General features: G+C 38.8%; 1 protein-coding gene and 1 non-coding gene across 2 annotated transcripts in view; one reads left to right on the forward strand and one right to left on the reverse strand.

The window, feature by feature from the left end:
* The window catches only part of FAM107B (family with sequence similarity 107 member B), a 280,431-nt gene that overhangs the window by 241,494 nt on the left and 14,068 nt on the right, over window positions 1–24,869 (reverse strand). The window lies entirely within an intron of this gene.
* On the forward strand, window positions 3,633–3,740 carry LOC118655478. The gene has a single exon (XR_004967277.1). It is a non-coding gene; the product is annotated as a U6 spliceosomal RNA (small nuclear RNA).

Genomic DNA, 24,869 nt, shown 5'->3' on the forward strand with positions numbered 1-24,869 from the left:
GCAGGGAAAGAGCTGGTCTTTGGTGCCCTCTTTGAGCTCCTGTTTCAAACCACTGCAAACCCTGCCCTGACTCTGGACTTTTCAGTAATAAAAGCTGTATTTTCCTCACTTGTTTGAGTTGTGGTTTCTTCAGCTGAGATGCAGCATATCTTGCCAGGTACAACACATCTATGTGTCTGCAACCATATGGATCATTTAATTTCTCTTGTAGAAATCCATTATATTCTGAAAATCATGAATTTCTTTCCTTTTAAAGTTATTCAGTCAACGATGAAATACAGATCTGGAGATAATGAAAAATACCTAACACCAAAGCTTGGATTAGATTCCTAAGGACAAGATGCAGTGAGTAAACAGTGCTGAGGTCACCTCTGCTTGCCAGGGTCTGCGATAAGAGTTGTTTTATAACAGTTTAATTTATCTGCCAACACTTTCACTGTCAGAGGAAAGTAGATTTTGAAGGTATAGAAACTTGGAAACTGATCATTTGAACCAAGTCAGTAAATATAGGAGTTTGGTGACTTGACACTTTTCAGGAGTACTTAACACTGACCGTGGTCTAAATTAAGCTCAAAATGACTCAGTGGTCCTAGAGAAATCTCCTTTGAGCAAGAACAAATCACCCTAGGTAATAGCCCAGAGTTGATTTGAAGAGAGTACAGCTACCAGCAATGGAATAAAAGGAACTCAGAGATCCCCAAAGCAAAGGCTCTGTGGTTAGAATGCTCTAGCATCTTCCTCAATGTGAATCCTCCCAATCAATTTCATTATAACTTCTCTCTCCAAGAATCACTCGGTCAATTCCTGTTTTTTAGAGAATCCATTGTTCCCCAGAAAACACCTTTTCACTCACTGCAAATCCTTTCTAATAATAACCACAAAATTCATAACCAAGGAGCATCTGTACTTGTAAGATGAAGGGGAAGACATTCAGGACATTGAGTGTCCTTGGAAGGTTCTGAGAATTTTAGAGAATTTTAGAGCGGAATGAGACATCACTGCCTTGGAAACTTCTTATCTATGCTCCATCCCCAAATTTCTGGAAGAGTACAATCAGGCTCTAAAAGTTCGTGAAATGTGTTCAAGATCCAGTTAGCAAGAATTGGGACTAAAACAGCCCAGATCTTCTTATTCCAAAATCCATGATGCTTTTCTCTTTATCAAACTTGGAGATAGTCTTATGTGTCAACTTGGCGAGGCTATGATACCCAGACATCTAATCAAAAGCTAATCTAGGTGTTGCTGCATAGGTAATTTGTAGATGTGGTTAACACCTACAATCGGATGACTTTCAGTAAAGATTACCCTTGATAATGTGGCAAGCCTCAGTCAATCAATTAAAGGCCTTAAGAGCACACACTGACATTTCCCAAAGAAAAAGGCATTCTACCTGAAGACTGCAGCAAGTCCTGCCTGAGTATCCATCTGCTGGCCTATCCTGTGGATTTCAGATTTGCAGATCCACACAGTGAAACAGTTCCTTAAAATCTCTCGATAGGCTCGGCTGGCATGACTCAGTGGTTGAGCATCGACCTATGAACCAGGAGATCACAATTTGATTCCCAGTCAGGGCACATGCCAGGGTTGTGGGCTCAATCCCCAGTGTGGGGCATGCAGGATGCAGCCAATCAATGATTTTCTCTCATACTTAATTTTTCTATCTCCCTCTACTCCTGTCCCGTCCTCTCTGAAATCAATAAAAATAAATCTTTAAAAAACTCTCAATAGATAGACATATAGATAGATAATAAAGAGATAGGTAGATAGATAGATATTGAAATATAGAAATACACACACACACACACACACATATTGGTTCTGTTTCTCTGGAGACCTCTGATATACTATCCAATAAGCCAGACGGGGCAAATCCAAAATTCCCCAAATGAAAATCAAGAAAGTGAGAGGGAAATCCTTTGAATGTAAGAAACATCTGCCTAAGCCATATCTGAGTTTCCATCAGTATGGCCACACTGTTTGCTCCACCCTGGTGATTCCCTAAGAATCCACCCCATCCAAATTGCAGCCCCACCCAAGTTGTTTGCAGCAGCTTTTCCATATGAATGGCCTGTCTTGGATCACGTTTCAGACTTTGCTAAAATCTCTCAAAAAAGCAGCACCTGGGGTGTGCCCCAAACCTATCAATAAAAGGCCTAAGACCTGGAACTAGCACTAGGCTGCCTTGCTTCATTGCTGGGCCTTGCCTGGGCACTTCCTAGACCAGTGATGGCGAACCTATGACACACATGTCAGAGGTGATATACGAACTCATTTTTTTGGTTGATTTTTCTTTGTTAAATGGCATTTAAGTATATAAAATAAGTATCAAAAAGATAAGTCTTTGTTTTACTATGGTTGCAAATATCAAAAAATTTCTATATGTGGCATGGCACCAGAGTTAAGTTAGGGTTTTTCAAAATGCTGACATGCCAAGCTCAAAAGGTTCGCCATCACTGTCCTAGCCCAATATAAGTAGCAGCCATCTGCAGATCTCCTTATGTAGCTCCTGCTGGGTGGCCCCAGGCAGTGGCTGACTTTGCACCTCCTTGGAAGTTCCAGATCCAGCACCCAATGGACAGCTTCAAACCATATCAAATTATAATTCTACACATCTACAAGTGACACACTCAAAGAACAGACTCAGTGAGCACCAAAGCTCCACTAAATCAAGACACTCCATAGGGGTGTTTCCTGCACAGCAGTTCTTCCATTGTAGATGCAACTGTTCCACACAGCCAGTGGTCTAGAGGTCAATTCCTCCCAGTGACACCAACAGCAATCAAGGCTCAACTACAACAATACTGTGCACACAGCCCACACAGAAGCACACCTAGAGTGCCCAGCACAGGAGACGGGGGAGGCTGAGCCACTAGGCCCTACAGGACACCTGCTATACAAGGCCACTCTACCAATTCCAGGAAACATAACAGCTTTACATAATACATAGAAACAAATACAGGGAAGCAGCCAAAATGTGGAGACAATGAAGCATGTCACAAATGAAAGAAATGGAAGCAAGCAAACTACTTGATACAGAGTTCAAAACAATAGTTATAAGGTTACTCAAGGATCTTAATGAGAACTTCAAGGGACTTAGTGAGAATGCCAAAAACATGGAACAGGATCAGTCAGAAATTAAGCATACACTGACTGAAATAAAGAATACTTTACAGGGATTCAACAGTAGAGTAAAGGATTATGAGAATCAAATCAACAACTTGAAATACGAGGAATCAAAAAAGACAAAGTCAGAAAAACAAAAACAAAAAAGAATCCAAAAATATGAAGATAGTGTAAAGAGCTTCTGGGACAACTTTAAGCATACCAACATTTGCATTATGGGGGTGCCAGAAGAAAAGAGAGAGCAAGATATTGAAAACCTATTTGAAGAAATAATGACAGAAAACTTCCCCTCCTAGTGAAAGAAATAGACTTACAAGTCCAAGAAGCACAGAGAGTTCCAAACAAGAATGAACCCAAAAAGGCTAACACTGGACACATCATAATTAAACTGCCAAGGGCTAAAGACAAAGACAGAATCTTAAAAGCAGCAAGAGAAAAGCAGTTAGTTACCTACAAGGGATCACCCATATGACTGTCAGCTGATTTCTCAACAGAAACCGTGCAGGCCAGTGTTCACTTCAGCAGCACATATACTAAAAATTGGAATGATACAGAGAAGATTAGCATGGTCCCTGTGCAAGGATGACATGCAAATTCGAGATGCATTCCATATTTAAAAAGGAAAAAGAAAAAGAAACTATGCAGGCCAGAAAGGAGTGGCAAGAAATATTCAAAGCAATGACTAGCAAGGACCTACAACCAAGATTACACTACCCAGGAAAGGTCTCATTTAGAATTGAAGAGATTCAAGATGGCAGCAGTATAGGCAGACGCGTCCCAGGTCCTGTCCCGGAGCAAATGGAGTAAGCAGCTGAAACTAATAACACCCACCCCGAATTGGCGAAATTACACAGCTGGAGAGACAGTTTGCAGCAAGGAAGGGCAGAGCTCCCCTGGAAAAGTAAAAAACCAGGGATCTGGGCAGGAAAGTTTGCCAGAACTCTGAACCCAGAGGAGCAGAGGGAGACTGCGTGGCAGACAACCACGTCTCTTGGGGCAGGCACAGCCCCTGACTGGGGAAAGGAGATCCACGGGACTGTTGGCACCAGGGGATTTGAGATCTGGGTTCTGTAATTACGGAGGACTGAGCCTAAAAGGGGCAGCGTGAAGAGCTGACCAGACCATGCAGTGCTGGTAAGAGAGGAGCTTACAGAGACTCAGCCTTCCCCGTTTCCACGGCCGGCGTTTGTTTGTTTGTTTTCACTGAACCCTGTTCATAGGACATTTCGGATACAGACACTCACCTGTGCTGAAGAGAGGGAGAAGGTGCAGACGAGTGTAATCTGGGGAGAGGCTGAGGAGAGAAGGGGGGCCAGGAGAGGTGGCAGCGAATTGAGTGCTGAGTCACCCCTGAGCCCAGGACTAGGGCAGCCATTCTCTCTGGAGGTTATAATTCCTCCCCCCAGCCCCCAGGCAAGGAGCACAGCCACACCTAGATTCCGCCCTAAACAAGATGAAGGATTAAAATAATATGATTAGTCCCTGGGAGTTAACAGGGTCTGGCCTATAGAGGGACTTTCAGTCTCAGCAACAACACAGAGCAGGGTAATGATTAAAGAACCAGCTCTGGGAAGTGGACTTCCCCAAACCAGTTTTAAGTGCAATAGAGAAGATAAACCCAAGCTACTGGATAGAGAGGCCGTATAGCCTTGGAGGCCAATCCAGAAACACTGCCACCCAGAGGCTGAACCACAAACTGACTCTTAGGTAAATACAAATTAAGTCAGTCTTGGACACAAATACGGCCTGCTTTAAAATCAGGACTGTGGTTTACAACACGGAGGAACAGTGTATCGCAGGGGAATTCAACATTCTTCTGAATACCTGGCAGGACTAAGGCGAGCCAGACTGATGAGTAGAAGAACCGAAGGACCTTCACTACTGCAAATTTTTATTTATTTTTTTATTCTTTTTTCACCTTTTAACTAAGAAACCAATTTTTTTTCTTTTTCCATCACCTGATTTTACCCTTTTAATTACTACATTTTTATTTTTAACCAGTATTATTACTGCTACCATTTTACCATTTTTTTAAAGTGTCATTTTATCTTCTCTTTATTTTATTTTGGGATTAGTGTTCTACATTCTATTTTCATCTTTCCTTTAGCATCATTTTTATCTACCTCAATTTTACCTCTATGCTAAAACCCTCTTCCTCACTTTTCCCCTTTTGTTGTCCTGATTCTCTTACCCTATTCCTGCTTTAGGTTTTCCCTATTCCTTCTTTTTACCCCCTGTCAAAATTTCACCCTACTTATATATCCTATTTCCAATCCACTGCTATAAAACCTTATACACCTCTCCCTTATCTTTCTTCACTATCCAAATTTTTTTCTTCTTTTATCTTTCTATTGTTTTGTTGCTGTTTGCTTGATTGTTGAGTATATTTTTTTTTGTTTTGTTTTGGGTTTTTTTAGGATTGGTTGTGAGGTTGTTTTGCTTTTGCTTTTGCTTTTTTTCTGCTGGTTTTTCCCACCCCCCCCCCCCCAATTATTTTTGTACTTCTGTTTTCCCTTGCCTCACTTGATATTATTGGTTGTTTGTAGTTTGCACTCATCTCCAGGGATCTGTTGCTGGAATTTGTTGGGATTAGTGGCAGTTCTATCGGAGTCTTCTCATATAAATAGTCTCTTCCCCTCTTCTACTTCATTCTCTCTTTTTGCTCCTTTTTTTCTTTTTTTCCCCTCCTTTTTTCCAATTTCATTTTTGCACTCCTTTTTTTTCTTTTATTTTTTCTCTTTTATCTTTTTCTCTTCTTTCTTCCTTATCCCCTAATTCTCTTAATTCGGGTGGTCACCTTTATTTGGGGTTATTAATATCGTGAATACATTTGTGTTCAGTGCCTGGTATGTTGTGCCTTGTTGTGTTGTATTTTGTGCCTTTATTTATTTATTTATTTTTTAATATATTTTATTGATTTTTTACAGAGAGGAAGGGGAGAGGGATAGAGAGTTAGAAACATCGATGAGAGAGAAACATCGATCAGCTGTCTCCTGCACACCCCCTTCTGGGGATGTGCCCGCAACCAAGGTACATGCCCTTGACCGGAATCGAACCTGGGACCCCTGAGTCTGCAGGCCGACGCTCTATCCACTGAGCCAAACTGGCTAGGGCTATTTTGTGCCTTTAAATCAATGCAGCAGATCCAAGCAACAGCAGCCTCCTGATCACCACACCCTTTGTCTGAGGAACAGCAGTTATACGTGAAGCCTCCCCCAAACAGCCAGAAGAGCCACCACAGCTGTGAACAGCACCCACCAGAGGAGCTGCTGCCAACTGAGGAGCAGCTGCTACCGCAACCGCCTGAGCAGCAACCACAGCCCGAGGAGCCACTGCCACCCAGGGAGCAGCCACTGAACGATTCAACATCTAGATATGTCAGTGAGATCAAACATGGGTAGACAAAGAAACCCCCAAAGGAAAGAAAAGGAGGACACGCCAGAAAAGCAGATAAGTGATACAGAGGCATGCAACATGACAGAAAAAGAATTCAGAATAAGGGTCTTAGAGTGCATAAACCAGATGGAGGAAAAAATCAACAACTTATGCAAGAAGCAAGAAGAAACAGATGAAAAAAATCAACAACTTAAGTAAGACCCAAGAAGAAATGAAGAGCGATATAGCTGCAATAAAAAACACCACTGAAAGTATCAACAGTAGACTAGGGGAAGTGGAGGACCGAATTAGTGAATTAGAAGACAAGGAAGCAAAACACGCCCAAACTGTACTGCAATTGGAGAAAAAAAATTAAAGGACAGGAGGAGAGCCTAAGGGAGCTTTGGGACAACATGAAACGAAACAACATACGAATAATAGGGGTGCTAGAACAACAGAAAGATGAACAAGGATTACAAAACCTATTCGAAGAAATAATATCAGAAAACTTCCCTGAGGTGGGGAAGAAAAAAGTCACATAAGCCCAGAGAGTCCCAAACAAAGTGAACCCGAAAAGACCCACACCAAGACACATCATAATTACCATGGCAAATGTTCAGGACAAAGAGAGAATCTTACAGGCTGCAAGAGAGAGACGGAAAGTTACATACAAGGGATCTCCCATTAGATTATCAAATGATTTCTCAACAGAAACACATCAGGCCAGAAAAGAATGGACAGAAATTTACAAAGTGATGCAAAGCAAAGGACTGAATCCAAGAATACTCTATCCAGCAAGGCTATCATTCAAAATTGAAGGGGAAATAAGAAGCTTCACAGACAAAAAAAGGCTAAGGGAGTTTATCACCACCAAGCCAGCAATGCAAGAAATGCTAAAAGGACTTGTGTAAAAAGAAGAACTAAAAAGCCCAGAAAGAAAACAGCCACAAAAAAATAGAAATGGCTACAAACAAGTACCTTTCAATAATAACTTTAATACGTTTTTTTTAATATATTTTATTGATTTTTTACAGAGAGGAAGGGAGAGAGATAGAGAGTTAGAAACATCGATGAGAGAGAAACACCGATCAGCTGCCTCCTGCACATCCCCTACTGGGGATGTGCCCACAACCCAGGTACATGCCCTTGGCCGGAATCGAACCTGGGACCTTTCAGTCCACAGGCTGACGCTCTATCCACTGAGCCAAACCGGTTTTGGCCAATAATAACTTTAAACGTAAACGGACTAAATGGTCCAATCAAAAGACATCAAATGGCTGAATGGATAAAAAAAAAAAAAAACATGACCCATACATTTGCTGTCTACAAGAGACCCACCTCAGAAGAAGGGACTCACACAGAATGAAAGTAAAGGGATGGAAAAATATCTTTCAGGCAAATGGAAATGAAAAGAAAGCTGGGGTAGCAATACTTATATCGGACAAAATAGACCTCAAAGTGAAGGCCAAAATAAGAGATAAGGAAGGTCACTTCATAATACTAAAGGGATCAATACAACAAGAAGATATAACCCTGATAAACATATATGCACCCAATGCAGGAGCACCCAAATACATTAAAAAACTCCTGGAAGATATCAAAGGAGAGATCGACAACAATACAATCATAGTAGGGGACTTTGATACACCACTGACATCACTGGATAAATCCTCTAGACAAACAAAAGAAACAGCAATCCTAAATGAATCACTAGATCAGATGGACTTAATTGACATCTATAGAACACTTCACCCCAAAGCCACAGAATATATGTTCTACTCAAGTGCTCATGAGACACATTCAAAAATAGACCACATATTGGGTCACAAACAAAGTCTTCCCAAATTCAAGAAGATTGAAATCATACCAAGCATCTTCTCAGACCACGATGGCATAATATTAGAAATAAACTACAATAAAAACAACCCAAAATACTCAAACACTTGGAAGCTGAATAGCATGTTATTAAATATTGATTGGGTTACCAATGAGATCAAAGAAGAAATTAAAAACATCCTGGAAACTAATGACAATGAAAACACAACAATCCAAAACCTATGGGATGCAATGAAAGCAGTCCTGAGAGGGAAGTTTATAGCTCTACAGGCCTATCTCAAAAAACAAGAAAAAAATGGTAGTAAATCATCTAACTCTACATCTCAAAGAATTAGAAAGAGAGCAACAAGAAAACCCCAAAGTGAGTAGAATTGAAGGTCAGATAAAAAGCTTCACAGATAAGAAAAAGCTAAAGGAGTTCATCACCACCAAACCAGTATTACATGAAATGTTGAAGAGTATTCTGAAGAAAGGAAGAAGAAAAAGATTAAAAAAAAAATATGAACAATAAAATACATATCTACCAACAATTGAATCTAAAAATTAAAAACAAACAAGAAATGTAATGGACAAAATAAACTGAGGAATAAAATAAAATCAGAGGCATAGAAGCATAGAACACACTGAGGAATCTCAGAGGGAAAGAGTGAGGGGGAGATACAAGAAGAGATTAAAGTTTTTTTTAAAGAAGGAAACCACTGTATAATGACTTCTGCAGGTAGATGGTGATGTGTGATTAAAACTTCAAAACTGCTATGTCATGCAGAGAAACCATGCGGGGGGAAAATCTCCAGTAAGTGAAAGATTTTACCATTGAGGATTTCTTAAAGCAGGCAGAGTGTTTTCCTAATAATGTTCCTAGATAAGGGAAAAAACAACATGCTCTCACATCTTTTCATGATTCAGTCTCTTTGCTTCTTTCAACAACTCTGAAGTCAACCAATCTCTGGACTTCTAGTTATGTGAAATGAGACATGTCCTTCCTTATTTTAACCAATTAGAGTTAGGTTCTCAAGTCATTTGCTACCAAAAATGCCTTTCTCTGCCTTGCTCACTGGGTGATATCTTCTCAGCTTTGAGACCCTGCTCTTGTGCAGCGTTGATTCACTACCTACCTTCCTAGTACTCCACACTTCTATCATACACCTGTGCTCTTATGGGTATTTCCATTTCTGTTGGCCAGACAGCAAGCTCCTCAAGAGAAAGAAATATGTCTCGTTCATTTCATTTTTTCCAAAACTAAATGAATCCCTGGCACAACAGTTAAAAGGTGAATAAATGGATGGATGGATGGATGGATGGATGGATGGATGGATGGATGGATGACCTTGGAGATAGAAGATCTCTGTGACAGCAGAAAATGCTGAAGCATAAATATGAGTCAGGAGAAAAGGAGTAAAGAATGATAAAGGAAAGCATAGAAATAGGGAGTTAGGGGACAGCAAAATGGGGGAAAATTGAGATTATGATTTAAAAAACATACATGATCAAATTAGGGTTTATGGAAATTCTTTGGGTGGGAAAGAAAAAAGACATATCATAATTAAAATGCATAATTAGAATGCATAATTAAAATGTATATAATTATATAAATGTTTTTAACACTAAGCCATAGAAATGAGATATGTTGATGCCATTTTGGCATTTGTTATTTCATTTTGCAGCTGTTTATTTGCCTGACTCCTGTGTTAAGGGCAAGCAACTCAAAGGTAAACTAGTGCTTTGTTCTTTGTGGCATGCCCACTTCCTGACACAGCACATGCTGGGCCCATTGAAGTTTGATGAATTGAGGAGTGAATAAAGACTTTAAAGCTTCAAAGTTAGACTTCACACTAATTACTGAAAGCACAGAAGAAATAGCCTGCTGAACATATTATTTGAAATTATTTATTCCTCATTAAATCAAATTACTTCTTTAACACCCTCTAACAACAATAATATGGCTTTTATCTTGAATTTAGAAAGTAAGCCATTAAGTACAAAATAATATGCTTCAACTTAAATCAGATTAACAAACAGTGTCTTTTAGATATCGAGGTCTCTGCAAATCAGTAAAAAAAAAAAATTCAAACAAAAGCATTGTAAACCAGAATTGTGGGGGAAAAATAAAACATTCTTGGCAGTGTCTTTAATGTAGGTTGGTGTCTTATTAATGTGAACAATATTATCCATGTACTTTCCACATGCTATTAAAGTAATAAGATAAATGCATACCTTTGTTTTCTTCTGCTCCCATTTTAATAGTATTATTTGTGTTATTAATATTACATATTTTCTCCTATAATGCTTAAAGTGCCATATAGTCATTTTTTTCCCAATACGGTACTAGAATCGTAAGAACTTTTATTATCCTCCTTTTGCAAATAGGGAAATGAAAGCATAAAGAGGTTAGTTCTTTGCCATGTGGGAAACCCACTGAGGGGTTCAGAAAATGAGCTAGAAAGATAGTCAAAAGGAAAGTGACTGCTTCCTCTGTCTGAGTTGCCTTCCAAATAAATGTTTCTGGCTCTTTTGTCTCAAATCTGAGTAATAGACAGTTCATTCTTCAAGGGGAAAAATTATTTTGGCTCCTATCTTCTGGAGTGGTCTTAAATTATTTCCTTCCATTTCTAAAATCATGAGTAGAACACAAAGACATTGGCAATACTAAACAAAGATTATGTGATAAGAATATATGAAGGTTCATAAACCTCTTTCCTGATTATGATGTTATTTATTCATCCTTTAATTTATTTAATAAACATTTTTTAGTGCCAGGCATTATTCTAGGCACTATCCATCCTATATAATAAAAGGCTAATATGCAAATTATCCCCACAGGCAGGAGTTCGACTGACCAGGAGTTAGATGTGTGCTGACCACCAAGGGGCAGCACGGAACATGGCAGGCATCGGCTTCCCCCCAACCCCCCCTCTCCCAGCAGGTGGTGGCATCAGGCAGCTGGGGGAAGGGAGGCCCCAGCCGGCAGGCAGCAGCTGCTAGGGACCCTACCCATGCACGAATTTCATGCTCTGGGCCTTTAGTAATAGATAAAATGAAAAATATGTAAAGCCCTGCCCTCAAGGTCTTCACAGTTTAGTGGAAGAGTCAGATACATAAATAAACAGGTGCAGTTTAATAAATGCTTTAATTGAGGTAAACATCAAGTGCCAGGGGAGCTCAGGAGGGGCCATCAACCTTGAACTAGGTGTTGGCGATAGTGTCAGAAAACGGTGACAGAGGAGATAGAAAAGGTACTGTCCAAAATGAGGAGGTAGTGGGGAAGGGAGGAAGCTATTTTATAACCACAAAGGAAATAATTTTCAGGATGCAGCCAATGTTGTAGATGACTGAACAGAGAGATGGATGAATCTAGATGCTCAGTGATTTCATTGAAGTGCTGAATCCATCAATCCTAGAACCATCCTACCTCAGATCTTGTTTTTAAGTGAGATAATCCATTTCCATATGGTCTAACTTTAAAGAGGGTTTTCTGTTTCTTGCAGCTAAACGTATCCTACGTGATATATAGAGGTTTGCGGAAGAGTTCATTTCTAAACATGTTGAATTTGAAATGACTATGATACCACCTGAAGGTTTTCCAGGGATAGTTGGGTTATGATCATTCTTGTGAAAACGGTCTGTAATTACTTTTAAATATTCAGTGTAAACACTTTGAGTATCTATACCCTAAGGACAGTTAAAATGGCCCGAAATGGCTCCATGGCATCCTGAAGGACCTACGTGCTTTTTTGCCTTCCTGTCCTGCCATCTCTAGATTGCTTGCTTTATTTATAGGCTTGTCCTCTCACACAGAGGTGCCAAGCATCCCATCCTCACCCAACAATGTTTGAAGGCCAAATTCAAGCAAGTTTTTTCTTTGTTCTTTCTTGGGAGCAAGGACAGTTTTGGAACCAATGCTCAGAAGTGGTTAGTTAGTATTTGAAGGAAGTTCTAATTGGAAGTTTGCATTCAGAGGTGGCTATCGCAAGTGTTTCAAATGAGGTTAGCTAAATCTGACCAGAAGGTTCGGTAATTAGCATAAGAGATTTTGGAAATCATTTTTCACTTATGAAATGAAGGGTATTCAGATACATGACTGACCAGCACTTTTGCCTTTGCAAAATGAAGTGTAAGAATGTGGCCAGTTCAGAAGCCCAACTCTTTTATAGTAGCACCCTGGATTTTGACCCACCGTTAATAGAGGGCTCCTTCACCCCCTGTGACTATAAGGCTTGCTGGGTTTGCTGTTAGAATATTGTCACATTCCTATTTATCACTTTATTCATACAAGGGACTACTGTGTAAAAGTTGGGGAATTTCTCTGGCATATAGAATCAGGGAATATGCTTCTTTTTGTGCTGCTTGCCAAAAAAAATATTTGTACCTCTGACACAATTCATGTGAGACTTTCTTTATTACAACATATCACTGGGAAACAAGTTGTGGGTGGGCAGACATATAGCCCTACGTGCCTCTAATTGTTGGAAGCCACCAAAAGGCCTCCTGGAATCCTGGAAAGGGCCGTGGAATGGGAATCTTCTGGGAGAACCATCACCTCATTAAGTATCATCGTATTCAAAAGGTCTCCTTTTTCCATCACTGCTTCATGTATATCTCTCCTAAAACACCCAGCTCAGTCAAAAAGGAAAACAATTCCCGATAAGAGAGGAATTACTACTGGTGAAAGGTGTACTCGTTGATGCTCCCATTCAAGAGCTTTCATAGATAGGACCTCACCCTTTACTTGGCCTCTATGTATGTGATTTTCTGATACCCATCACTCACAGTCAGGAACATGGCCAGCACTGCCTGATGGCCAACACCTCCCCAGCTCTCATCTCCTTTCTTTCCCCCTTGAGTTATTATACCAGAAAGCAGATGCGTGAGAGTGATATTTTTCCAGCTTTATTGAGGAATGATTAACAGATAAAAGGTGTATATTTCAGGTGTACAATGTGATGTTTTGTGTTTTGATATATGTGTACATTTTGAAATGACTACCACAATTCATTAATTAACAAATCCATCCTCTCACATAGTTACCTTTTTTTTGTGGTAAGAACACTTGAGATCTACTCTTAGCCAATTTCAAGTCTGTAATATGTTGTTATTAACTGTAATCAGCACGCTGTACATCAGGTATCCAAAATTTATTTGTCTTATAACTGAAAGTTTACACCCTTTGACCAACATCTCCCCCTTTTCCTCACCACTCCCAGCCCCTGGCAACAATCACTCTGTTACTATGAGTTCAAGTTTTTAGATTCCACATAAAAGTGAGATCATGCAGTATTTGTCATTCTGTTTCTAACTTATTTCATTTAGTACAATGTCCTCCAGGTTTATCCATGTTGTCACAAATGACAAAGGAAGATTTGCCTCTTTCTTAAGGCTGAATAATATTCGTGTGTGTGTGTGTGTGTGTGTGTGTGTGTATCACATTTCTTTATCACTAATCCATTGACAGACATGTAGGACTTAGGTTGTTAGGACTTAGGTGTTTCCAAGTATAGGCTACTGTAAATAATGCCTCTGTGAAATGAAAGTGCAGATATTTATTAAAGGTAGTGATTTTATTTCCTTTGGATATATACCCAGAAGCGGGGTTGTTGGATCAGATGATAGATCTACTTTTAATTTTTTGAGCAACCACCATACTGTTTTGATAATGGCATGCCCACCAACAATGTATGAGGGTTCTCTTTTCACCACATCCTTGCCTTTTTGGTATTGTTGGCTTAATAGATGTGATATCTCATTGTGGTTTTCACTTGCATTTTCTTGGTGATTAATAAAATTGAGCATCTTTTCATATACCCATTGGCCAATTGTGTATCTTCTTTGAAGAAATGTCTATATAGGCTCTTTGTCCATATTTTAATTAAGTTATGTTTATGCTACTGAGTTGTATAACTTACATATTTTAGATATTAGATTTTATCAGATACATGATTTACAAATATTTTCCTTCCGTCTGTACGTTGCCTTTTAATTTTGATAGTTTTCTTTGCTGTGCAGAAGCTTGTTAGTTGTATATAGTTCCACTTGGTCATCTTTGCTTTTTGTTGTTGTTAATCCTCATCTGAGGATATTTTTCCCATTCACTTTCAGAGAGAGTGGAAAGGAAAGAGAGGGGAAGAGATAGAGAGAAAGAAAGAGAGAGAAATATCAATAAGAGAGACCCATTGACAGGTTGCCTCCTGCATGCACCCCACCTGGGGGCCAAAAGTGAACCTCCAACCCAGGTACCTGCCTTTGACCAGGAACCAAACCCAAGACCGTACGGTGCGTGGGCTGCTGCTCCACCACTGAGCGTCACTGGCCAGAGCTAATTTTTGCTTTTGTTGACTGTGCTTTGTTTTTGTTGTTGTTGTTTGTTTGGTTTTTGCCTGTACTTTTGATATCAAATCCAAAAACTCGTTGCCAAGACAAATGTCCAGGAGTTTTCTCCCTATTTTTTCTTCTAAGAGATTTAAGGTTTCAGATCTTTAATCCATTTTTAATATATTTTTATTGATTTCAGAGAGGAAGGGAGATGAAGAAAGAGATAGAAACATCAATGACAAGAGAGAATCATTGATTGGCTGCCTCCTGTACGCCCCCCACTGGGGATCAAGCCCGAAACCCGGACACGTGCCCTTGACTGGAATTAAATCCAGGACCCTTCAGTCCCCAGGCTGATGCTCTATCCACTGACCCAAACCAGCCAGGCCTCTTTAATCCATTTTGAGTTGATTTTTGTGTACAGCATGAGATAATGGCCCAATTTCATTCTTTAATATGTGGATAGCCAGTTTTTCCAACACTATTTCTTGAAGAGACTATCTTTTCCCTATTGTTTATTCTTGGTGCATTTGGTGAAGATTATTTGACCATATATCAGTAACTTTTTTAAAGGATAATTTTGAATTGACTCTATTACAAGTGTACATATGTCACATTTGAATTTTTATAAGACTATCCATTGTTTTATATAAAAATAAAAATGTTAAGTTTTTAAAGTCAGTTTATTATTTACAAATTGCAGTACATCAATTACATCAGTCATAAATAATATGAGATCGCTTTTTGAGATTTGATGTTGTAAGTTACAGAAACTGACTCTCCTAATGCAGGTGACTTCTTTGAGGGGAAGTTTCTTTCTATGGAAAATAAGAAATAACTTGAGTTGTTATTTTCCTTTTAACTGAATGTGCGATACCACAAACCAGCTTCCCACAACAAAATTATAAATACTTCCCACAAGAGTTCCTATGCCCATTATGGAGACTTCCCCTTCCTCTAATTGCCTCAAATTTCCAAGCTCTCACCTCTTCTGGTGTGGAATTATGAAACCAAGAGTGTCAGTTTCATATTGGAAAAAGTGTTAACTTGATGAGTTCTATTTTCTTTGGAAAGGAGGAACTGTGAGTGCAAAACCTAAGGCGATTCAGATCAGGTTAACATATGCCCTTGTGAAGAACTTCTAATTTCCCATAATTGATATAGCACAGTCATTCAAATAGCCCTTGTGGTTCCTACAGCATAAGAAATATATAATTTTCCAGCATGGCCAGTGAGTAGAATATTGGATTTTTTTAAATTGAAGTACACTGCATGTTATATAAACAGAGGATGGAAATTCCAATTCTATAGACACAGATATTTGGGGGAAATGGGTCTTGTCAGTAAATTGGAATATCCTTGCTGGTGCTTTGGTTAGACATTGCCCAGGTACAAAGTAAGCCCTACTCTTTTATTAACCACCTGTGAAAATGAGGGCAAAGGATCAACTAGGTCATGGACAGATTCCCAGATTCCCTCTGATGAGCTAGAAATAGATACTGCTCAAAAATGGGCTGACCTCTTCCTTTTATACCTTTCTCCTTCCAACATATCAACACCTACTTAGAAAATATTTATCATTCTCATCTGAATTATAAATGCGGGAGTAACCTCACTTGAAAATGATGCTTTAAATTCTACAAAATTATACACTCAACTTTTCTTTCTTTCTTTGGAATATATGTGCCCATCAGCTCTAATTGATCTGAATGAACATTTGGCATTTTTGCCATTCTCTGCAGTTATTAATGGATGGTCTCCAATAGTCAAAGCTGTACAATGTAAATTTTCATGGTTTATGAGGACTATGTATTTTACTTTATTCTAAGGGAAGACAAGAAGCTCTCTCTCTTTTCCAGTTGGGATGCAACTGAATATCTAGTTTGGAAAATTCCTATCTGAGTATACTGGGTATATCATGCCACTATGTTTAACATCTTTTGAAAGTAGAAACCCAGCATAAGAAATCATCAGGACTTAAAAGGAGTGGGATAGGATTGTTACCAGCTCACTAAGATGTCTTCCTTGTTTGGCATGGGGGCAGTTCATGATTTTTCTCAGGAGCATGAGAAGGAACTAGAAAACTAACATTTGATCGCTTGAAAATATAAGTTACTTTCTATTAAAATAATTATGTCAAATTATATGTCTAGCAGAGAGCTTTTTTAATAGAGTATTTATTTTTATAGGTAGCATAGGATTCTTTTCTCTTCTATTGGGATTCATAAAAAAATGAAAAGACTTAATTCTAAAGAAATGCAGGAAAACTGGTTTGTACTATAAAACAGAAATGCAGCCCAGCAGAGTTTCTCCCAATAATGCTCAAATAAGGATAATGCAGAGTTAGGTTGGGATGAAAGGCTATAGATGTTTACCCCCAAAAGTTTGCAATATACTTTTAAGCAGCACTGCCCTCTATAGATAATCCCAAGGCTAGACTTCAAGACAACTATAAAACGTTGAAAATTAAAATCAATTTGTTGAAAGAAATCAGTTGCCTATAGTGGTGAACACCTCCAAGAGCTTTTCTGTTAATAGGTATCCAGGAGTCTCTCCACTAACTTCCAATTAACATAACCTTGATGTAGCTTCAATAGAGTATGACTGGAATATGATACTAAAAAAGGAAGCTGAAACCCAATTAATTAAGCTACCCTAGGTTTTAATATAGACTGTGCCAAGAAAAGAGGACGGATGGGCATGGAGCCTAGACAAGGAAAGCAGAACAAGCAGCAATTTAGTTATTGAGAGTGTAAGTTCTGCACTGCCCAAGAAAGTCATGCTTTGAGCAGTTGACTTGAGCTTCTCCATCTACTGGAAGGATTACCCTTAGAGTGGAAATGGGTCCAATGTTTAATTCCCCTGAGTCCTAGAGTCTTTATCAGTAACAATGGTAGGTGATGAATTCAGAAAGGTATTGGGGGTATTGGGGGATAGTTTGTATAGGACCGGTGGGCCACTGTAAAGACTTGACTTATACTCTAAGGGAACTGGGGAACCATTGAAGGGTTTTGAGAACAGGATTGATTGGTATTCTCAGGAACTAACATTTTATAAGAATTAAAAGAATCAAATAAGCTAGTCCATGTAAAGCACTTACTATCATGCCTAGTCTATTGATAGTGCTCAATAGGTGGTTATAATTACCATACTTCTGTGATGCTGTCAAAGTAACTCCTCTTCAACAAGACTGAATTATTAAGAAGTAAAATATTTGAATAGATCTATAAAACTAGTAAGGAGATTTAATCAGTAACCCAAAACCTCCCAACAACAACAAAAAAAAAAGCCTTGGGCCAGATAGCTTCACTATTGAATTCTACCAACCATGGAAAGAATTAACACCAATCCTTCTCAAACTTTTCCAACAAATTAAAGAGGAAGGACTACTTTCTAACTCTATAAGGCCAGCAATACACTAGTCAAAGTCAGACAAAGACACTACAAGAACAAAAACCTAGAGACCGATATCCTTGATGACTGTAGATGCAAAAATACTTAACATAACATTAGCAAAAAGAATTACACCATATACTAAAAGAATTACAGTATAACCAAGTAGGATTTATCCCTAGAATGCAAGGATTGTCCAACATACAAAAATCATTTAATATAAAATACCACATTAATAGCATGAAGGGAAAAAAACATATGACCACATCAATTGATACACTGAAAGTATTGACAGAATTGAACACACTTTCATAGTAACAGTACTCAACAAACTAGAAATAGAAGGAAACTATTTCAACACAATAAAGACCATTTGTGAAAAACCCACATTATACTCAATAAGCATCGTACTCAATGGTGAAAGACTGAAACTTATCCTCAAAGATAAGGAACTGAGGATATTCACTTTTGCAACATCTGTTCAACACAGTGTTGTTGAAAAGTATTGGAAGTTCCAGCCAAAGCTATTAGACAAAAAATAAAGGAGTGGGGGGAAAGTCAACGAAATTAGAAAAGAAGAACTAAAATTATCTCTTTTCACAGATGATATGATTTTATAAGAAGAAACTATAAAGATTCCACAAGTACACATACATACAAACACAACTAATAAATTCAGCAAAATTATAGAATAAAAAGCCTATACACAAAAAATCAATTGCATTTCTATACACCAACAATGAACAATCTAAAGAAAATTAAGAAAATTTCATTTACAATAGCATCAAAAAGAATAAAATACTTAGGGATAAACTTAACCTAAGAGGCAAAAGGCCTGTATATTGAAAATTAGAAAACATTGCTGAAAGAAAGTAAAGAAGCACAGATAAATGGGAAGACAAACCATGTTCATGAGTTAGAAGTCCGAATCTTATTAAGATGTCATACTACCCAAAACAATCTATAGTTTCAATGCAATCCCTATCAAAATCCCAATGATTTTTTCTAGATATAGAAAAATTCATCCTAAAATTCATATGAAATTTCAAGGGACCCCAAATAGCCAAGAAAATCTTGGGGAAAAAGAACAAAGTTGAAAGTCGGATTTCAAAACCTCTACAAAGCTACAGTAATCAAAGCAGTGTGGTACTGGCATAAAGACATATAGACCAATGGAATAGAATAGAGAGCTCAAAAATAAACCCTCACATATATGGTCAAAAGATTTTTCACAACAGTGCCAAGACCATTTAATGAAAGGACAGTCTTTCCAAAAAATGGTATTGCAAAAATGAGATATCCACATGCAAAAATAAATGCATTTGGATCCTTACCTTACACCATGTTACAAAAACTAACTCAAAAGGGATCAAAGACCTAAATATAAGAACTCAGATCTAAAATGTAAAGAACTAAAACTCTTAAAAGAATACATAGAGCCCTAGCTGGTTTGGCTCAGTGGATAGAGCCTTGGCCTGTGGACTGAAGAGTCCCAAGTTCGATTCCAGCCAGAGACACATGCCCTGGTTGTGGGCTCAATTCCCAGGAGGGGGCGTGCAGGAGGCAGCCGATTAATGATTCTCTCTCTCATCTTGGTGTTTCTATCTCTCTCTCCCTTTCCCTTCCTCTCTGAAATCAATACACACACACACACACACACACACACACACATATATATATGTGTGTGTGTATATATGTGTGTATATATGTGTGTATATGTGTGTATATGTGTATATATGTGTGTATATGTGTATATATGTATATATATGTGTGTGTGTGTATATATATATATATATATATATTACATAGAGAAAAAGTTTCATGATACTATATTTGGCAATGACTTCTTGACTATGACACCAAGAGCACAGGCAGCAAAAGAAAGAATAGATAAATTGGACTTAATCAAAACTATAAAAAATTTTAAAAATATGTTTTCAGCCCTAACCGGTTTGGCTCAGTGGATAGAGCATCGGCCTGCGGACAGAAGGGTCCCAGGTTCGATTCTGGTCAAGGGCATGTACCTGGGTTGCGGGCACATGCCCAGTTTGGGGTGTGCGGGAAGCAGCTGATCGATGTTTCTAACTATCCCTTTCCCTTCCTCTCTGTAAAAAATCAATAAAATCTATTTTTAAAAAATATGTTTTCATTGATTTCAGAGAGAAGAAGGAAGAGATAGAGAAAGAAACATCAAAGAGAAAGAAACATCAATTGGCTGCCTCTTGCATGCCCCCTACTGAGGATCAAACCTGCAACTGGGCATGTACCATGACCAGCCGGGAATCGAACCAGCCACTTCTTGGTGCATGGGACACTCAACAAACTGAGCCCCACTGGCTGGGCAAAACTATAAATTTTTGTACATCAAAGGACACTATCAACAGAGAGAAAAGGCAACTCACAGAATAGAAGAAAATATTTGCAAATCATATATCTGATAAGGGTTTAATATTCAGACTATGTAAAGAACTCTTATAATTCAACAACAAAAAATTTAAAAAACCAATTTAAAAATGGGCAAAGTTCTTGAATAGACATTTCTACAAAGAAGATTACAAATGGTCAATGACTTTTGCACATAAAAAGATGTTCAACATCACTAATCATTAGGAAAATGCAAATTTAAAACACAGTGAGATAGCACTTCATACCCATTAGGATGGCTATTATCAAAACAAACAAAAACTTCAGAAAGCAACAAGTTGTGGCATGGATGTGGAGAAGTTGGAGACCTTGTGCATTGCTCTTAGGAATATAAAGTGGTACAAACATTTTAGAAACTAGTACGTCAGTTTCTCAAAAAATTAAAAAATTACCTTATGATCAAGAAATTTCACTCAAAAGAACTGAAAATAGGATCTTGAAGTTTATTTGTACACACATATTGATAGCAGCATTATTCCCAATTATCAAAAGGTAGAAATGACTCGTGTTCATCAACAGATGAATGTCTAAACAAAGTGTGATATATACATACAATGGAATATTATGCAGCTTTAAAAAAGGACATTCTGACATATGTTGCTTTCTTTTTCTATTTTTACTATAAATCCAGAAATATATTTTAATTCAAAACACCTAAAAATTGTAAATCTATCTAAAACCATATAGTTGAGGATTGTTCTCAGGTACTTTCTTTCTGCAATGGACATGCAACTCTCTGGTCCGGAAGAGGTCAGCTATGAGACCAAGTGAAGTCTTGTCACACAGTGAGAGCCACCTTCCATGCCCCATACCTACCTCTTGATGACCTATTCTTTAAATTATTAGTGAAGCTTGACACTGGGCAAGATCTCTGATTCATGTGATTCTGATTTGACAGTCTGATCCTTTATGTATAACAAATTGTAGATTAGGATTTTTTAAATCATTTTTTATTTTTCAATTACAGTTAACATAAAATATTACATTAGTTTCAGGTGTACATCCCAGTGATTAGACATTTTGTAACTTACTAAGTGATCATCCTGAAAAAAATCTCACACCTATCTTACAACATACATAGTTATTAGAATATTATTGACTATATTTTGACTTTACATCCCCATGACTATTCCGTAACTACCAATTTGTACTTCTTAATCCCTTCACTTTTTTCACCCATCCTCCCAACCCTGTTCCCATCTGGCAACTATCAAAATGTTCTCTGCACCCTAGATGATTTGGCTCAGTGGATAGAGCATTGACCTGTGGACTAAAGGGTCCAGGTTCAATTCCAGTCAAGGGCACAAGCCCAGGTTGTGGGCTCGACCCCCAATAGGGGGCATTCAGGAGGCAGCCAATCAATGATTCTCTTTCATCATTGAAGTTTCTATCTCTCACTCTCCCTTCGTCTCTGAAATAAATAAATAAAAATATTTTTTTAAAAATGACAACAGCCAACACAACAATAGCCATCTGTTGTGAATGAACCAAGATTATTAAAAAAAAAAAATGTTCTCTGCATCTATGAGTCTGTTTCTGTTCTGCTTGTTCATTTGCTTTTGTTTTTTAGATTTAATTGTTGATAGACATGTATTAATTGCTATTTTATTGTTTATATTTTTTAGCTTTTTAGCTTTTTCTGCTTCATAAAGAAGATCCTTTAACATTCATATAATACTGATTTGGTGGTGATGCTTTTTCTTGTCTGGGAGGCTCTCTATTTGTTCTTCAATTCTAAATGATAGTTTTGTTGGGTAGATTAATCTTGGTTGTGGGTCCTTGCTTTATTAAAACATTGAATATTTCTTGCCAATCCCTTCTGGCCTGCAAAGTTTCTGTTGTGAAATCAGCTGACAGTCTTATGGGAGCTCTTTTGTAGGCAACTAACTGCTTTTCTCTTGCTGTTCTTAAGATTCTCTCATTGTCTTTAACCCTTTGCATTTTAATTACGATGTGTCTTGGTATGAGCCTCTTTGGGTTCATCTTGTTTGGGACTCTCTGTGCTTCCTGGATTTGTGTGCCTATTTCCTTCACCAGGTTAGGGAATTTTCTGTCATTATTTTTTCAAATAGGTTTTCAATTTCTTGCTCTCTTTATTCTCCTTCTAGCAACCCCTGATCTCAATGTTGGTACACTTGAAGTTGTCCCAAGGCTCCTTATATTATCCTCATTTTGGGGGGGGGGGGTTTCTTTTTGCTGTTCTGACTGGGTGCTTTTTGCTTCCTTATATTCCAAATCACTGTGTTGATTCTCAGCTTTATCTACTCTAATGTTGACTCCTTGTAAATGAGTCTTCATTTCAGTTAGTGTAGCCTTCATTTCTGATTGGTTCTTTTTTATGGTTTCCATGTCCTTTTTTATGCTGATTAAGTTCTCTCAAAGTTCATCTACGCTTCCCCTAAGTTCAGTGAGGATCCTTTTAGCCAGTGTTTCAAACTCTGCATCTAATATACTGCTTATTTTCATTTTATTTAGTTCTTTATCTGGATATTTGTTCTGTTCTTTCATTTGGGACATGTTTCTTTGCCCCTCAATTTGGCAGCCTCCTGTGTTTGTTTCTCTGTATTAGGTATAGCTGCTATGTACCTCAGGCTTGGTAGAGTGGTTACCTTAGTGGGTATCCTGTAGGTATCAGTGGCACAGCCTCTCCATTCACCTGAGCTGGGCACTTTAGGTGTGCCCCGTCCCCAACCTTGTGGGATATGTACACACTCCTCTTCTAGTTGAGCCTTGATTACTGTTGGCAGGTCAATAGGAGGGATTTACCCCAAGGCCAGTTGGCTGAAAGAACTGGCTGCAACAGATCAGCTGTGCAGGGGCCCACCCAACAAAGTAAGACTCTGATGCCCACGAAGTCTTCCCCTTGAGTGTGTCATTTGAGGAGCTGGTTGGATGGTGGTGCATCAACACGGTCTGAAGCTATCCACTGGGTGCACTGGCTCTGGGGCCTTCCAGGAGGTGTAGGCCAAGGTCAGCCACCAGGCCACCTGGCATGAGCTACTAAGTGATCTGCAGATGGCTGCAACTTGTGGTAGGCATGGAGGTGCCGAGATGAAGCCGAGCCATGAACCAAGGCTGGCTGCTGCTAGTGCCGGGCCTGTGGCCACCAGATACAACTGGTTTGAGAGACTTTAGGAAAATCTGAAGCATGAGCCATGACAGGTCATTTGTATAGAAAAACCAATGGAAACAGATTGAGTGGACCCACAAGTTAGTGGGCCGGGTCTTAGGGCAGGGCAAATAGTGATAGCCAGGTTGATGGAGACTTAGATATGGCAGCCCGCTGACTATTTGGGCTAAGAGCTCAGAAAAAGAACAGTAGTCTCTACCAACACTTCTTTCTGGGAGAAAGCTGCCCCTCGAGCTCTCATCCTGATGCCAGAAAGTTCAGTTCCTCTCCATATGTCCCTGGTGCCTTTGGAGCTACTCCATGCTGAAACTCAGGAGTGAATTCAAGCAAGTCTCTGTGTGGGACCTTAAAGAGGAGCTGTCTAGATCACCAGCAGCCTCTGCCTCCCTCAGCCTCAATCCCCTCTGGATTTTACAGCCAGAAGTTATGGGGACTTTTCTTCCCAGCACTAAGACCCTGGGCAAGGGGGTCTGGTGTGGGGCTGAGACCCCTTGCTCCTCATGGGAGACCTCTGCAGCTGAGATATCTCTCCTTTTTATCCACCATACAAGGGTATGAGACCAGCCAGTCACATCTCCACCCTTCCTACCAGTCTCAATGTGGCTTCTTCTTTACATCCTTAGTTGGAGCACTTCCGTTCAGTTAGATTTCAGGTGGTTCTGAATGATGGTTGTTCTCTAATTTAGTTGTATTTTTGTTTGTTTGTTTAAAGTATTACATATAGAATTACATGTCACCTTTTTCACCCATTGACTTCCCCCTGCCATCCCCACCCCCTAGCACATGCCCTCACCCACCCCAGTGTCAGTGTCCATTGGCTTTGCTTATATGCATGCATACAAGTCCTTTGGTTGATCTCTTACACCGCCCCCTCCAGGTCTCCCCTGTCTTCCCAATGAAGTTTAACATTTTGTTAGATGCTCTCTGTACCTATTTTTGTTCATTATATTCCACAAATGAGTGAGATCATGTGATATTTCTCTTTCTCTGAATGGCTTATTTCACTTAGCATAATGCTTTCTATACCCTTCCATGCTGTTACGAATGGTAAGAGTTCTTTCCTTTTTAGAGCAGTGTAGTATTACATTGTGTAGATGTAGCACAGATTTTTAATCCACTCATCTGCTGATGGGCACTTAGGTTGTTTCCAAATCTTAACTATTGTAAATTGTGTTGCTATGTCCTTTCTGATTGGTGTTTCTGGTTTCTTAGGATATATTCCTAGAAGTGGGATCACAGGGTCAAATGGGAGTTCCATTTTCAGTTTTTTGAGGAAACTCCA

Source organism: Myotis myotis, unplaced genomic scaffold (assembly GCF_014108235.1).
Source record: "Myotis myotis isolate mMyoMyo1 unplaced genomic scaffold, mMyoMyo1.p scaffold_m19_p_46, whole genome shotgun sequence".
Lineage (NCBI taxonomy): Eukaryota > Metazoa > Chordata > Mammalia > Chiroptera > Vespertilionidae > Myotis > Myotis myotis.